This window comes from Cupressus sempervirens, chromosome 5, assembly GCF_028749045.1.
Source record: "Cupressus sempervirens isolate cs-2001-9-10 chromosome 5, ASM2874904v1, whole genome shotgun sequence".
Taxonomy (NCBI): Eukaryota; Viridiplantae; Streptophyta; class Pinopsida; order Cupressales; family Cupressaceae; genus Cupressus; species Cupressus sempervirens.
Genome location: NC_143122.1, coordinates 575,473,025 through 575,487,543, shown reverse-complemented (window position 1 = coordinate 575,487,543; position 14,519 = coordinate 575,473,025).

The following is a 14,519-nucleotide window of genomic DNA, read 5'->3' as shown; positions in this document are numbered from 1 at the left end:
TTTAGAAAAGGACTCTAGTCTTTCTTTCTATACTTAATATAAAATTTGAAAGATAGCAATTGGGGTATGCCCCTTTTAAGAATGTAATAATAAAGGACTACGGTCTTGGGCAAGACTAGAGGTTTTCTTCTTTGTTCTTTCCTACCAGTGCCCGTTTGAATGGAGTTACTCTAATGTACTATTATTAATTTAATATAATCAAGGCTTTGGCCATTTACTGATCAAAATAAAAAATAAAAAATGATATAACAAAATATAATCTATTTTTATATTTTTTGGTCAAATACAATTAGTACTATAATTATTTATTATTACATTTTCTTAGTCTTTTCACTTGAATTCTTCTTACGCTTTTCAAACCCAATGCAATTACTATTGCAAGTATTATCTCAACATTTGCTATTGTAGAATATTTTGAACAAGGTGAGCTAATTCATCAATATGTGATTGTTTTAGTAGTGAATTCATTTGTAGCTATGTATGCTAAATGAGGAAAATTGTACGTATATCCAAGATCTTTGAAACTGCAGGGACCAAAGTAAAAAAAAATATCAAGCTCACTATAATTGCCACATGATGGGAAGCTCCACATTCCAATGTGTATGGCCTACTAGCATCAAAACTTTAGAATACCATGTAACAAGTGCAAAATATAGAAAAATAGAAAATGTATGTACATTGTTTTCTATGTTTGATTAAATATTCTATTTATGTTTATAAATAAATTCTTTTTTTATATAATTACAATTTTTTTTTGCATTATTAGAAAATTAATTATTGATTTAATAGCCTTTTTCAAATTCAACAAATTCTTAATTTAAACTTTAGCATCAAATTCATTTGGACTTATACGATGGGGGATGGTTTCAAGAATAAGTTCAAGCTTTCATTCTTAATTGCTTTCAAGCATGATGGGTAATTGATTTCAAACTACAACTTCTCAATTTACACATTTATCCCTAGCCTTCACCAAATCAATTTTAAAGGTTTGATCCCCAACTAGAATCACTATGAAAAAAAGTGTCTTAGTTATATATTGTTAATGATAAAGTATTAAATAAAAAATTATCTTGCTAATTTTGACAAATTATATTTATACATCATGTGCACTGTCATTCTCCACTCCCGCCCCCTCTCGCCTGCTCCCCAAAATTCTCAAAACATGTACAAATGTCTTTACATATTGAAACTTTGAGGATTAATAAGTCAAACTGCTACAAGAATGTAAAACCAACACTTCACATAGAATTTGGTGATTTCTCTTTGGTTTATGTACATGTGTGCCAACATGATACATTAAAAAATTATATACATGAAAAATCCTTTAAGAAGAATGAAAAAAGTGAACATGCTTATGTTGTAAGAAGAGGTAGTAAGCATTGAAAGCCAAATCGTAGATTGTCAAATCGATACTTACATTTATAGATTCTTAGAACTTACAAAAGTAGATTTGATGCAATACATCATCACGAACATTCGACATTCTATTTCAAGTTTGCAATCAAATGTACAACTTCACTCAACTCTTACCTCAAACCCATTGCACTGAAGGTAGGAACTTTGGCGCTTGTGCCCCTTGTTTACTGTGGGATTTTAGTCTCCATTTTAAACCCTACAAATATATAAGGACTGTGTCATGGAAGATATTCGATCCTTCAGTCTGGTAGAGGAGGTGTTGTCATTTGACTTTGCCTGCCTTATTCAAACTCGGGAAATTTATTAATCTTTGTAATGGAGGAATTTCCCCTCCACCACCATTTTGTCAAATTTGTACAATTGTGAGCTTATCCTTTAGAAAGAAAAAAAAGAAGGAGGAAATTTACAATGGAATAAAATGAAACCAAAAATGTGAATTTTTCAAACAAGAACTTTACATCTTAGCCTCTACCTTCTAAAAATACAAGACTTTCAAAGGTTGTTCTCATAAGGTATATCAAGAATTTTTATACAAAGTATAACATAGTCTAATAACTAACACTTTCACTAAAAGGAGGTGCAATGGTTGCACTGATAGTAATATATATTCTATAATTTATTGTAGAAGAGAAATAAGAAAAGTGAACTATAAATCATAGTAGAACAACTTGAATATGTTCATTTTGGAGTGAACATTTCGAGGATGAATGGAACATTAAGACATGAAACCACCAAATTCCAAGCCTCACAGATAAATTCTAGCATTAAATTTAAAAGAAAGTTTCCATTACATGTTGACTAAATACAATGTTAACTTGGTCCTTATAACAATTCAACCTTTTTTTCAGTTACTTGAAGTTTGAGTGTGCATAGTCAACAAGTTTTGAATTTATGCATTTAATCCAATCATCACCTTACATAAGATGATGTCTATTTAGGGCATGATGTCAAGTGGTATATATGCTTTGTAGTGTATGGTAAATCCTCAAAACTTGTTGCACAATAGAAGAAGAAAACTCACTGAGAGACCTCCAAAGAAATTTTTAGTTGTGTAATGTGTGATAGACACGAGGAAAAGCTGTATACCTTGTTTTTTGTAAAGAGAGTTGTTGCAACTGTGCTTCCTCTTTTTTCCTCATAATTGTGTATGGGTTGTTTTGCATTTTAGAGTATCTCTATTTAGCCTATCATCATTTATTGAAGATTTGTATATATTTATTCCCATCATTGTCACATGACAAAGTGGAGTCAATCTATTCTTTCCATGGAGCTTTGTACCGACATTCTATTTTTTACCCTTCTTCCACAAGTATGTTCCTTGTTTGCACAAAAAGTGTCTATGGACTCAATTTTCTATCTCTACATAGTCATTCACAAGATAAGTGCAACAAATATCTCAGTTGTTTCTAGCAAGAATGGATCATCCAAGGAGACCCAAAAATTGTATTATTTTTGTGTCTTACGTCGCAAGGGTTTCAAGTGTTGACATACATGTCTTAAAACTTTCTTGCTCTTTCAACCTTATCATTTTTTGAATCAAGTTTGTCCATATCTGTTGCATTTGGGAGCCAAATAAATATATTTATATGTACATTACCTCTATGTTTCACCAAGGATATTTTCAATCACTTCTTCATGAAATATTTTGAGTCGTTGATGCAAATATGATGTTATCGTGTGGGGGTTGTTGATTATATATTCCAAACATTGCTTGCTTGATTGCATTTTAACAAGAAGATAATTTGACACCAATCCATGAAGATCTTGACAGTTTGTATCCATTGCACTCAAAGTGAAGTATAAAGTTGGTATTCTTATTTGATTGATCATGTCTATTAACTTTTCCTGACACATGTTCCAATACCATATTGTACCTCGAATAGAAGATCCAAAGTGCATGAGCTTCTCTGCAAGTTGTGTGTTTAGGAGATATTTTAGGTGTGCACAAAGATTTTCAATGGTGGATGGCATGTTTTCTTTTGCATTTCTCCAAGCAAATATATTTGCAATGCTTTGGGTGTGATGGTGAAGCATTAGGTCATAGATAAGATGAACCCTCATCAAGTGTAATGTGAACTTATGGATTTGCACTTCTCTAAGCCTTGGTTGCATGTGTTGTGTAAATCCATTTGGAAAGAAAGTTGGAAATGTCATATCAAGCAAGTCATTTGTATTATATTCATAATTGGATAAGTGTCTATTTGAGACCAATTGACAATATTGTCTACATCATCCTATATAAAGTATATTAGTTTTTCTATTAAAAGTGATATAAAATATAAATCAAATTATATATATATAAACTTTATACTGAAATCTTTTTGATAAATATCTTGATAAAGTTTATGATTTTTTTTAAGTTGAAATTTTTTATGATGTTTTTTCTATAATTAAACATAAAATATGTACAATTTTTTTATTAGTAAAGTTCATGATACATGACTTTGTATATAAATTTTAAAATTTAAAAAATTAATTTTACACTTTAGTAAAATTTTGTAAATATCTAAATTGAAATCTAATTAGGGGATGATAAAATAATAAAAAATTTGTAAATTAAAATATTTATATAAATTGAAAATAAGCAATTTAATTAGGTATATGACTATTTCATTTGAAGTGGAGAATATTGTACTATTTTAAGCAATCAAGATGGTATTATATATATTACATATGTTCAATAAAAGAAAAATAATACCAAGTATGTTAGAGAGAAATTCATTTTATTTGGGATATTGTAAAACAAGAGCTCTAGGTGAGCTTAAGTTTGTGCCTTGTGCAAGGATAAGAAAGTAAATGAAATAGGTAGTATTTATAATTTAATACTCAAAAGACTATGTTTGTATATAATAGAATTCATCCATGTATAAATATAGGCTTTGCCAAAAAAAAAAATTAATAAAAAAAATCTTATTAGGAATAAAGAATTTATATTACTTTTATAAATATAAAAAAAATTCTTTGTTGACATAGTTTTGAGATTATATATTTGATAAGAATTGTCAATTATGTGTAAATAATTTGTTGGGTTCTTTGATTTTTGTGTGTAGGCTCAAAATTTAACTTTTTGTAATGATATTTTAATATAGAAAAATATGTTGACTATAGTCTTGGTATTTAATTTGAATTGTAACAACTATGAAAACACATAGGAGTATTATTGTGACAAGTTCAATTAAATAGAATGTTTGCAGACAACATGAAATTGTGCATAACTTGAACATTTTCTAAAATGTTGAATATTCTTAAACTTTATAGGGAAATTAAAAGTTTAGAATCATTACTCTTTATAATTAAAAACTTCAAAAAAATTTGATCAAGTGAATAAATATGATTTAGGTATGACTTTAAAACTCTCTATAAAAATAATAATAAATAAAGATAAACATTGCCCCAATGGGTTAGGTGAGTTGGTTTGAGGTTGTGGGTTAATCCACTTGGTCTTGGGTTCGATTCACTTGCCTGTATGTTATTTTGTCATGCCTACCTAGGGGGCAGGTATGGATTGCAACACTCTGATACCCTCTGATACCACTTTGTGTGTGTGTGTGTGTGTGTGTGTGTGTGTGTGTGTGTGTGTGTGTGTGTGTGTGTGTGTGTGTGTGTGTGTGTTGTTTATAAATTATTATTATTTTAAATATTTTACAAAGCAAAATAAATTAGACAACAATATATAATCCATTGTAGACTTTTTAAAAAGAAAAATAAATGAATTTTATTAGGTTTCCACAATCCATTTTTAAAAACATGATATGTTTCTGGATTCGATTGTGTATATAATTTTTAGCATCAACATTTTGGATCACACTCTGTGATCCATCATCAAGATAAGAGAATGTAAGAATAGATTGTGTATAATATACACAACTGAATCCAAAAACAGATCATGTCGAGAAAAATAAATGTTACAAAAATATGATATTAGAAAATCTTAACAACCATAAGAATCATACTAGATAATATAATAAAATCAATAAAAATTTAAAATATAATAAAAACAAGAATACAAGCGACAATCTTATATAAATCTAATTAAAAAATGAATTGTGATAATATTGGCATGAATAGAAACATAGCAACAAGGTTCACATAATTACATAAACTAAATACAATGATAATTGATAAATGATAATAGATATATGTTTCTTAATAAATAATCTATGAGTCAATTTTAAGCCTTATCTCTACTTGCATTGCATTTATGTAAGATATTCATTGAGAACGAAAAAGCCTTAAGTGTCATGCATTTGTGTAGTTAGATCTTGATTTGAGTAACGGGTTTTGGTAATTTTTTTGTTTATAATTTAGTGGTTTCTCGAAGCTTTCTCACATTTATGTCAATTTGATTGATTAGCACTCCTATTTTTATAATCTAGAAATCTTGTTTTGGTTATGAGGAAGAATTTAGCTCCGGGTTTAACACTTCCATGATTGACAAGACTAGTCTCAAATCCCCATAGCATGTAAAATTTTGAGCCCAAGGGTTTCATTATCATGGATTCCTATGACAACCTCCAACATCAACAATGTAGGATTGAAAGGAAAAGTTAGATCCCTAGGATACCATTCCTACAATCTTCAACAAGTTTTGGTTGAGTCGTTTATGCACTAATTGCCCAAATGTGGCTCATGCACCCTTCTTCCATAAATATGCTTTTTGAATGGATCTTAGTTTTCTATATGTGTTTCTTTGCTAGAGAAATGACACACCCCTGATCCAATAAAAAATTATACAAATATTAGAGAAGTGTTTCTCAAATGACACAACCCTATATCCTAAACAAGGGGCGCAAGTGCCAAAGTTCTTGCCTTCAATGGGATGAAGTTTAGGGCAAGAGATCTTGAAGACACTTGCAATGGATGTTGGCCTACTTAATCGTACTAATAACTAGGGTAGTTTCTCATATCCTTATGGATTGGACGTCCTTTACAAAATCATCGAGTTGACTATAGGTTCATTTAACTATCCAAACATGGGGACGTGGTTTTAAAATGGTGCAAAGAAGTATGTGCACTAAGACAATATTGTTTTCATCACTATTTTACTTGAAAATGAACTTGCATAAATAAAGCATTGGAAACTAATTCTATTTTGTTTGAAAATCAAAGCTCAACTAATTCAAATTGATTAATCAAAATCTAGTGTTCGTGCAAGGATCTAGTATACCTAACTTGATTGTAGGAACAATCAAAGATTATGTTACCTAGTGGCTACAAGAATAGCAAAACACTAAATAGCTTTTATAAAAAGTAGGAAATGTAACTATTTTCTCACCAAGTGATGTAGGATCATCTTGGGGTAGTCAGCAATCATGCATGCAGAAGCAGTAGGGTCAGATTTGTGGAGTTATGGCTCACACAGTTGGGGATGTGTTGGAGACATATTGGGAAACCTTGTCCTAAGTGCACATAAAATTTGGAGTTAGAGTCCTTTTGATGTCTCCTGGTAACATTTTCCTAATTTTCTGATAGACTTTGGGTGATTGTATTTGTGAGCTTTTGATCTAAGGGAGTTGGCATGTGCACTCTTGTATTTGGATTGTTTGATGGTACATGGACCTATGTCTAAGTGTGCATACTTTTATGTTGTCATTTGAGTTAGTTACACATTGTAAACTTGGGGTATGTCCTAAGTATCTTGTTATTTCATACATTTAGTGTTAGTTGTCAAGCTGACTTGTGGCTTGAAGGCTTATGCAATATATGAGTGTTTATTTATTGTAATATGTTAGGCCAACCTATGGCTTGGTTTAGTATAAGTAGAGGGTCTTCTCTTGTCTGGAAGGGAGGGGGATCATTATTCATTTAGTTCAACAAGGGGGAGCTTAGAGGAGCAAAGTTTAATACAACTAGTAGCTAAGTGTGGGCTAACCAAGAAGGTTTCTTGGTAGCTTGTGAGCACAAGTTTAGATTATTCTTGGGGTTTTCTACTAGATTGTGAGTCTGGGCTACCTAGAGATTGGATCTCGTGAGGTCTTGCAGGATTGTTATTGCAATTGCTAATGTATTTGGCCATAACTTGGAAGGCCTTATAGCCAAGCATGTTGGATGTAGATCTTATGATTCTATTATGAGAGTCAACATTGTTTTGGATATATATCTTTGTGTTATTGTGATGTAGGAGCATCTCGGGTTTGTTCGATGACTAATTTGGAGGAATGCTTGGTAGTTACTTTGGAGGTAATTTGTGTGTTTACCGAGTGTGCTCAGTTAAGCTATGGTTCATGCCTGGTGACTGAAGGAGCTTGGTCATCTTTGGACAGTTCTCATGTGGAAGGGATGTGGTCTCATCGACAAACTCAGTGGATGAATGAACTCGACGCTCTTGGTGGAGCTTGAACTCAATTTTCTATCTCTTCATAGGCATTCACAAGATAAGTGCAACAAATATCTTAGTTGTGTCTAGCAAGCATGGATCATCTAGGGGAGACCCAAAAATTGTATTGTTTTTGTGTCTTGCATTGCAAGGGTTTAAAGCATTGACATACATGTCTTAAAACTTTCTTTCTCTTTCAACCTTATCATTTTTTGAATCAATTTTGTCCATATCAGTTGCATTTGGGAGCCAAATAAATATATTTATATGTACATTACCTCTATGTTGCACCAAGGATATTTTCAATCACTTCTTCATGAAAGATTGTGAATCGTTGATGCAAATATGATGTTATAGTGTGGGGGTTGTTGATTACATATTCCAAACATTACTTGCTTGATTGCATTTTAACAGGAAGATCATTTGACACCAATCGATGAAGATCTTGATAGTTTGTATCCATTCCACTTAGAGTGAAGTATAAAGTTGGTATTCTTATTTGATTGATCATGTCTGTTAACTTTACCTGACATGTGTTCCAATACAATCCTGTACCTAAAATAGAAGATCCAAAGTGCATGAGCTTCTCTGCAAGCTGTGTGTTTGGGAGATGTTTTAGGTATGCAAAAAGATTTTGAATGGTGGATGGCATGTTTTATTTTGCATTTCTCTAAGCAAATATAGTTACAAGGCTTTGGGTGTGATGGTGAAGCATTAGGTCATAGATAAAATATCAAAATTAAGTGTACCTTCCAAGACTCTAGTCATGAAACCTCATCAAGTGTAATGTGAACTTATGGATTTGTACTTCTCTAAGCCTTGGTTGCATGTGTTGTGTAAATCCATTTGGAAAGAAAGTTGGAATGTCATATCAAGCAAGCCCTTCATATTATATTCATTTATTGGATAAGTGTCTATTTTAGACCAACTAACAATATTGTCTACATCATCCTATATAAAGTATATTATTTTTTCTATTAAAAGTGATATAAAATATAAATCAAATTATATATATAAACTTTATACTGTAATTTTTTTGATAAATATCTGGATAAAGTTTATGATTTTTTTTTACATTGAAATTTTTTATGATGTTTTTTTCTATAATTAAACATAAAATATGTACAATTTTTTTATTAGTAAAGTTCATGATACATGACTTTGCATATAAATTTTAAAATTAAAAAATTTAATTTTACACTTTGGTATAATTTTGTAAATATGTAAATTGAAATCTAATTAGAGGATGATAAAATAATAAAAATTTGTAAATTAAATATTTATCTAAATTGAAAATAAGCAATGTAATTAGGTATATGACTATTTCATTTGAAGCGGACAATATTGTACTATTGTAAGCAATCAAGATGGATATTATATAGATTACATATGATCAATAAAAGAAAAATAATACCGAGTATGTTAGAGAGAAATTCATTTTATTTGGGACATTGTAAAACAAGAGCTCTAAGAGAGCCTAAGTCTATGCCTTGTGCAAGGATAAGAAAGTAAATGAAATAGGTAGTAGTTATAATTTATTAATCAAAAGACTACGTTTGTATATAATAGAATTCATCCATGTATAAATACAGGCTTTGCCAAAAAAAAATTTAATAAAAAAAATTGTATTAGTAATAAAGAATTTATACTACTTTTATTAATATATAATGTTTTCTTTGTTAACATAGTTTTGAGATTATATATTTGATAAGAATTGTCAATTGTGTGTAAACAAGGACGCATTGCGTCTAGCTCTTGCCATCAGTAATTTTGTTTTTTTAAATATAATAGGAAAAAAGTAATGTTACTATAGTTTATTAATTTTTGAATAAAAACAAATGTCCTCTCAAAATGACTATTATTAATTAAAACTGAAATATGAATAATAAATGTTTGAACACATAACCTTCGGAAATAGTAATGGAAAATTTGTATTGAAATTATCCCTAAATACTGAGTTGATTGAATTTGTAAAATAAAAAATTATAATGAACATACTTGAAACTTTGAAAAGAATGAAGAATATATAAATCAATCAAATTGAATTACAAAAATATTTTTAACATGTTAAAATTAGAATCTTCATATTTTTAAATCTTATAGTCCTCTTTTACTTATTATGAATTAAAGTTAATAGAAACGTGAAGAAAGAAATTGCATTTGTGCAAAATTAAATAAATTATATTAAGAAAAAATATTTGTCAATGTCAATCTGCCAATATAACATCTCATATTTTAATGCTTCAATATGTCAATAAGAAGACCAAATTTGTTTTGTGCAAGATGATTACGGAAGGAACATGATAACAAAATTGCTAATGTCAAAAATGACATAGACCCCATTTTTTACTTAGCCAGTAAACTAACTGATGAAAACATGGAGTCCCAACATTCATTGAAAAAGATAATAGATTTTGACAGAAAATATGCCATGTACATCCATAATCTCATAGCTCTCACTAATACAAAATCAAGCAATTGTTACAACCAGAAGCATCAATCCATATGATTATCAGATGGCTACAATGATCGAGAAGGTTTTCTACAAGGTTTGTAATAAATATCCAAGGTGTACAAAATAAGCCCAATTACATCCCAGTCTTGGAATCTAGAGTATTCATTTTTTGGCACAAGCAGCAGAGAAAATGCCAATTTTTCCTACAAAAACCCTCGTTGAAGGTCATGGTGCTCAAATAGAGTCATAATAGAGAAGGCGCCTTCCATTCACAATAGGCCCTCATCATGTTTACAAAAATCTCATATAGTAGTTGTTTCTACAAAATGACCCCACCAACAACTACCTGACAACAAAAAACTATCCAAATGAGATTATTTATATTTTAGACTTAAAAATAAATAAATTTGTCATCATAAAAGAAAATGAATCTCATAGACTTACTAGTAAAGCCCTAGTAGTCACCAAGAATAGAGGGCATGAATTTCTATGGGAGTTTATAACAAAAATAAATAACCTTGACATTAGTAAGGGCTTGTTGAATGCAATCAAACATCAAATTTAAAGGAAGGAGAAACAATTTTTTTTGCATATAATGTAAACAACAAAGTTACAAGATGCACAAACAATCAAAAGATTTGCTATTTGGAAAAGGAAAAAGAAAAAAACTAAGTAGATTAGTAATTTTTAATTTAAAAACAAAGCTAACAACTGAACAAAAAGAAGATCCCCATCTCCAGCAGTACGCATGCATTGATTACACACATCTTCATTATTATCTCTAGCTAGAATAACCCAATAAATTCAAATTGTATTGTAGGTAATTGTGCTCTACATTATCCGTTTCAATTTTCAAGCCGCAAACTTTGTAAAACTAGAAACCCCGTTACTCCATTTAAAAAAAATTGTGCATGGGCATGAACCTTACATCCATATATGCTTCTGCAACACTATAGCATGTAGATGGCTATAGATCTCAATATGTTGTAGGGTCCATTACTATTCACTTCTTAAATGTTCGCTTTGCATTTTTTCCACAAGAACTAGTATTGAATGATTTCGTTCAGAATCAATGTTTTCATTAGATCTCCCACCATTTTTGGGTCCTCATTCCAATTCACAACAATGCACAAGAAGCCTTTTTTATGGAAATTTGAAAAAGACGTTGTGAAGCTCGATGATCTTTTGAATAAACAACAAAGTAACAATGCCATTTAGACTAGGCTTAATAGGTGAAAATTGGTTTTGATATGAATGGCCCAAAATAAAAAGCAAATGAAGTTGGACAAAACACAACTTGGTAAGGTAAACTTTTGATTTTTGCTCAAGTCAACAAAAGTTACGTGTTAAAAATAATCAGCAATAAACTGTTCTATTATGAAAAATTATAGATTCTAAAGAGTGCAATAAATGAGAATCATACAACTTGATTGTCTCACATGCAACTTTAAATCAACATAAATACTAGGAAAAAAGATGGATGCTACCTTCCTCACAATGTTGGCAAAAATATATGAAATATGCAAATTCAAACAATGTTTCTGTGAATTAAAACCTGATCATGAACATTCGAGAATGTGTTGGAAGGGAAGAATAGACGAGGATAGATTTTTTGTAAAATTCTATGATTTGATTGGTTAAAGAAAAAAATCAATTGACATTCCATGAATGCTATGGGCAAGAACTAATAATTTGTTGGGTTCTTTGATTTTTGTGTGTAGGTTCAAAATTCAACTTTTTGTAACAATATTTTAATATAGAAAAATATGTTGAATATAATCTTGATATTTAATTTGAATTGCATCAACTATGGGAACACATAGGAGTATTATTGTGACAAGTTCAATTAAATAGAATGTTTGCAGACAATATAAAATTGTGCATAAGTTTAACATTTTCTGAAATGTTGAATGTTCTGAACTTTATAGGGAAATTAAAAGTCTAGAATTATTACTCTTTTTATAATTAAAAACTTCAAAAAAATTGATCAAGTGAATAAATATGATTTAGGTATGACTCTAAAACTCTTTATAAAAATATTAATAAATAAAGATAAATATTGCCCCCATTGGTTAGGTGAGTTGGTCTGAGGTTGTGGGTTAATCCACTTGGTCTCGAGTTAGATTCACTTGCCTAGGCTTGGGTCACAGGTATACCCTCTTATACCAAAAAAGATTAAAAAAATTGTGAGATTTGTAAATTATTATTATCATTTAATATTTTACAAAGAAAAATAAACTAGACAACAACATATAATCGATTGTAGACTTTTTTAAAAGAAAAATAAATGTTACAAAAATATGATACTAGACAATCTTAACAACAATAAGAATTATACTAGATAATATAATAAAATCAATAACAATTAAAAATATAATAAAAATAAGAATACAAGTGACAATCTTATATAAATCTAATTAAAAAATAAATTGTGATAACATTGGCATGAATAGAAACATATCAACAAGGTTCACATAATTACATAAAATTAAATACAATGATAATGGATATATATTTTTTAATAATTAATCTATTAGTCAATTTTAAGCCTTCTCTCTACTTGCATTGCCTTTATGTACTTGATATTGATTGAGAAACAACAAAGCCTTAGGTGTCACACATTTGTGCATTTAGATCTTGATTTGAGTAATGGGTTTTGGTAATTTTTTTTGTCTTTAATTGAGTGGTTTCCCAAATCTTTCTCACATTTATGTCACTTTGATTGATTAGCACTCCTATTTTTGTAATCTAGAAATCTGGTTTTGATTACAAGGAAGAATTTAGCTCCAAGCTTAGCACTTCCATGATTGACAAGACTGGTCTTAGATCCCCAGAGCATGTAAAATTTGGAGCCCAAGGGTTTCATTATCATGGATTCCTACAACAACCTCCAACATCAACAACATAGAATCAAAGGAAGAGTTAGATCCCTAGGATACCATTCCTACAATCTTCAACAAGTTTTTGTTGAGGCATTTGCGCACTAATTGCCCAAATGTGGCTCATGCACCCTTCTTCCATAAATATGCTTTTTGAATGGATCTTATTTTTCTATATGTGTTTCTTTGTTGGAGAAATGGCACACCCCTGATCCAATAAAAAATTATACAAAGATTGAAATTTTAAAAATGGTTTGGAACAACAATTTTTCCATTAATGAACTCAAATCCCATAGCCCTAATTTTTATTTATTGGAGTAAAAGGTTGCCTAGACATTTCTTCTTCATCTTTGTCTAAAAACAAAACATTAATTTCATCAATTACATCTACAATAAAACCCTTATCATCTTCCTCCTCTAAAAATCCAACCTCAACATAATTTTTTATTGCCTCAGTCCCAATCTCAACCTCAATCATTGCTAAATTAGGGTTCCTTTTCCATCCTTTTTATTTTTCCTTGACTTTGAGGAGATGAGTGATATAGGTATTCTTATAGGTAGCCAAAGCCTCTCTTGATTGTCGACATACACACTCTATGAAAGGAAGGTGAGGTAGAGTAGATGAAACAGGTCATGGCATGGTGATGGAAACAAGAAATACCAAGTCTCCTACAAAATTGAGTAAGAGGACAATTAAAAGCTTGATTTTGTCTGGACATCTCTATCTATAGAGTGAATTCATGCCATAGGAACTATGTCTACCCACCCAAATTTGGCCATGATTTTTCTTATGCAAGAGCATTTTGCATTTGGATGTTGTTGAATGGAGATGCGAGCTTTATGCAAAAAGAAGAGCTAACACCACATAGGAGAGCATCCATGAAGTTCTGAAGGATCTTCCACATATTTCTGGAATTTATTTATTTATATTTTTAGAGTTGAAAAAATAGTTAATATCCTTGGGAAAATCAGGATCAACAAATTAGAAAAGAGAAATTATTAATTAAAATTTATTTTAAAAAATAAATGTATTTTTAAACTTGACAAGCTCAATGATTTTGATCATAAAAATTAATTGAAAGAGGTATGCGGGAACATTAGTTCCCGAGACTAATAATTATCCATGGTAGTAAACATTGTAATGTAAGTAGGCCTATGATAGCAACAAAAAAATAAATAATCTAAAACTCCAATGTATTATAAAGAAAGTAAAATTTGGTGAAGATTATAGAAATATATCTTGATAGAAACTCATTCATATGAATGAAAAAGGTTTAGAAAATTTGAAAAATTTAATAATATGATCATAGAATTTGACAATCCCACTATTTATTTTTCTACAAAGGTGAATTTTCTTATTAGATCACTTGTCCTATTTTGCCTAATTTTTTTTCTTAGTAGCTATAATCTCTAGTTCAATGACAATACTAAATACACCTATATTGAATAAGAG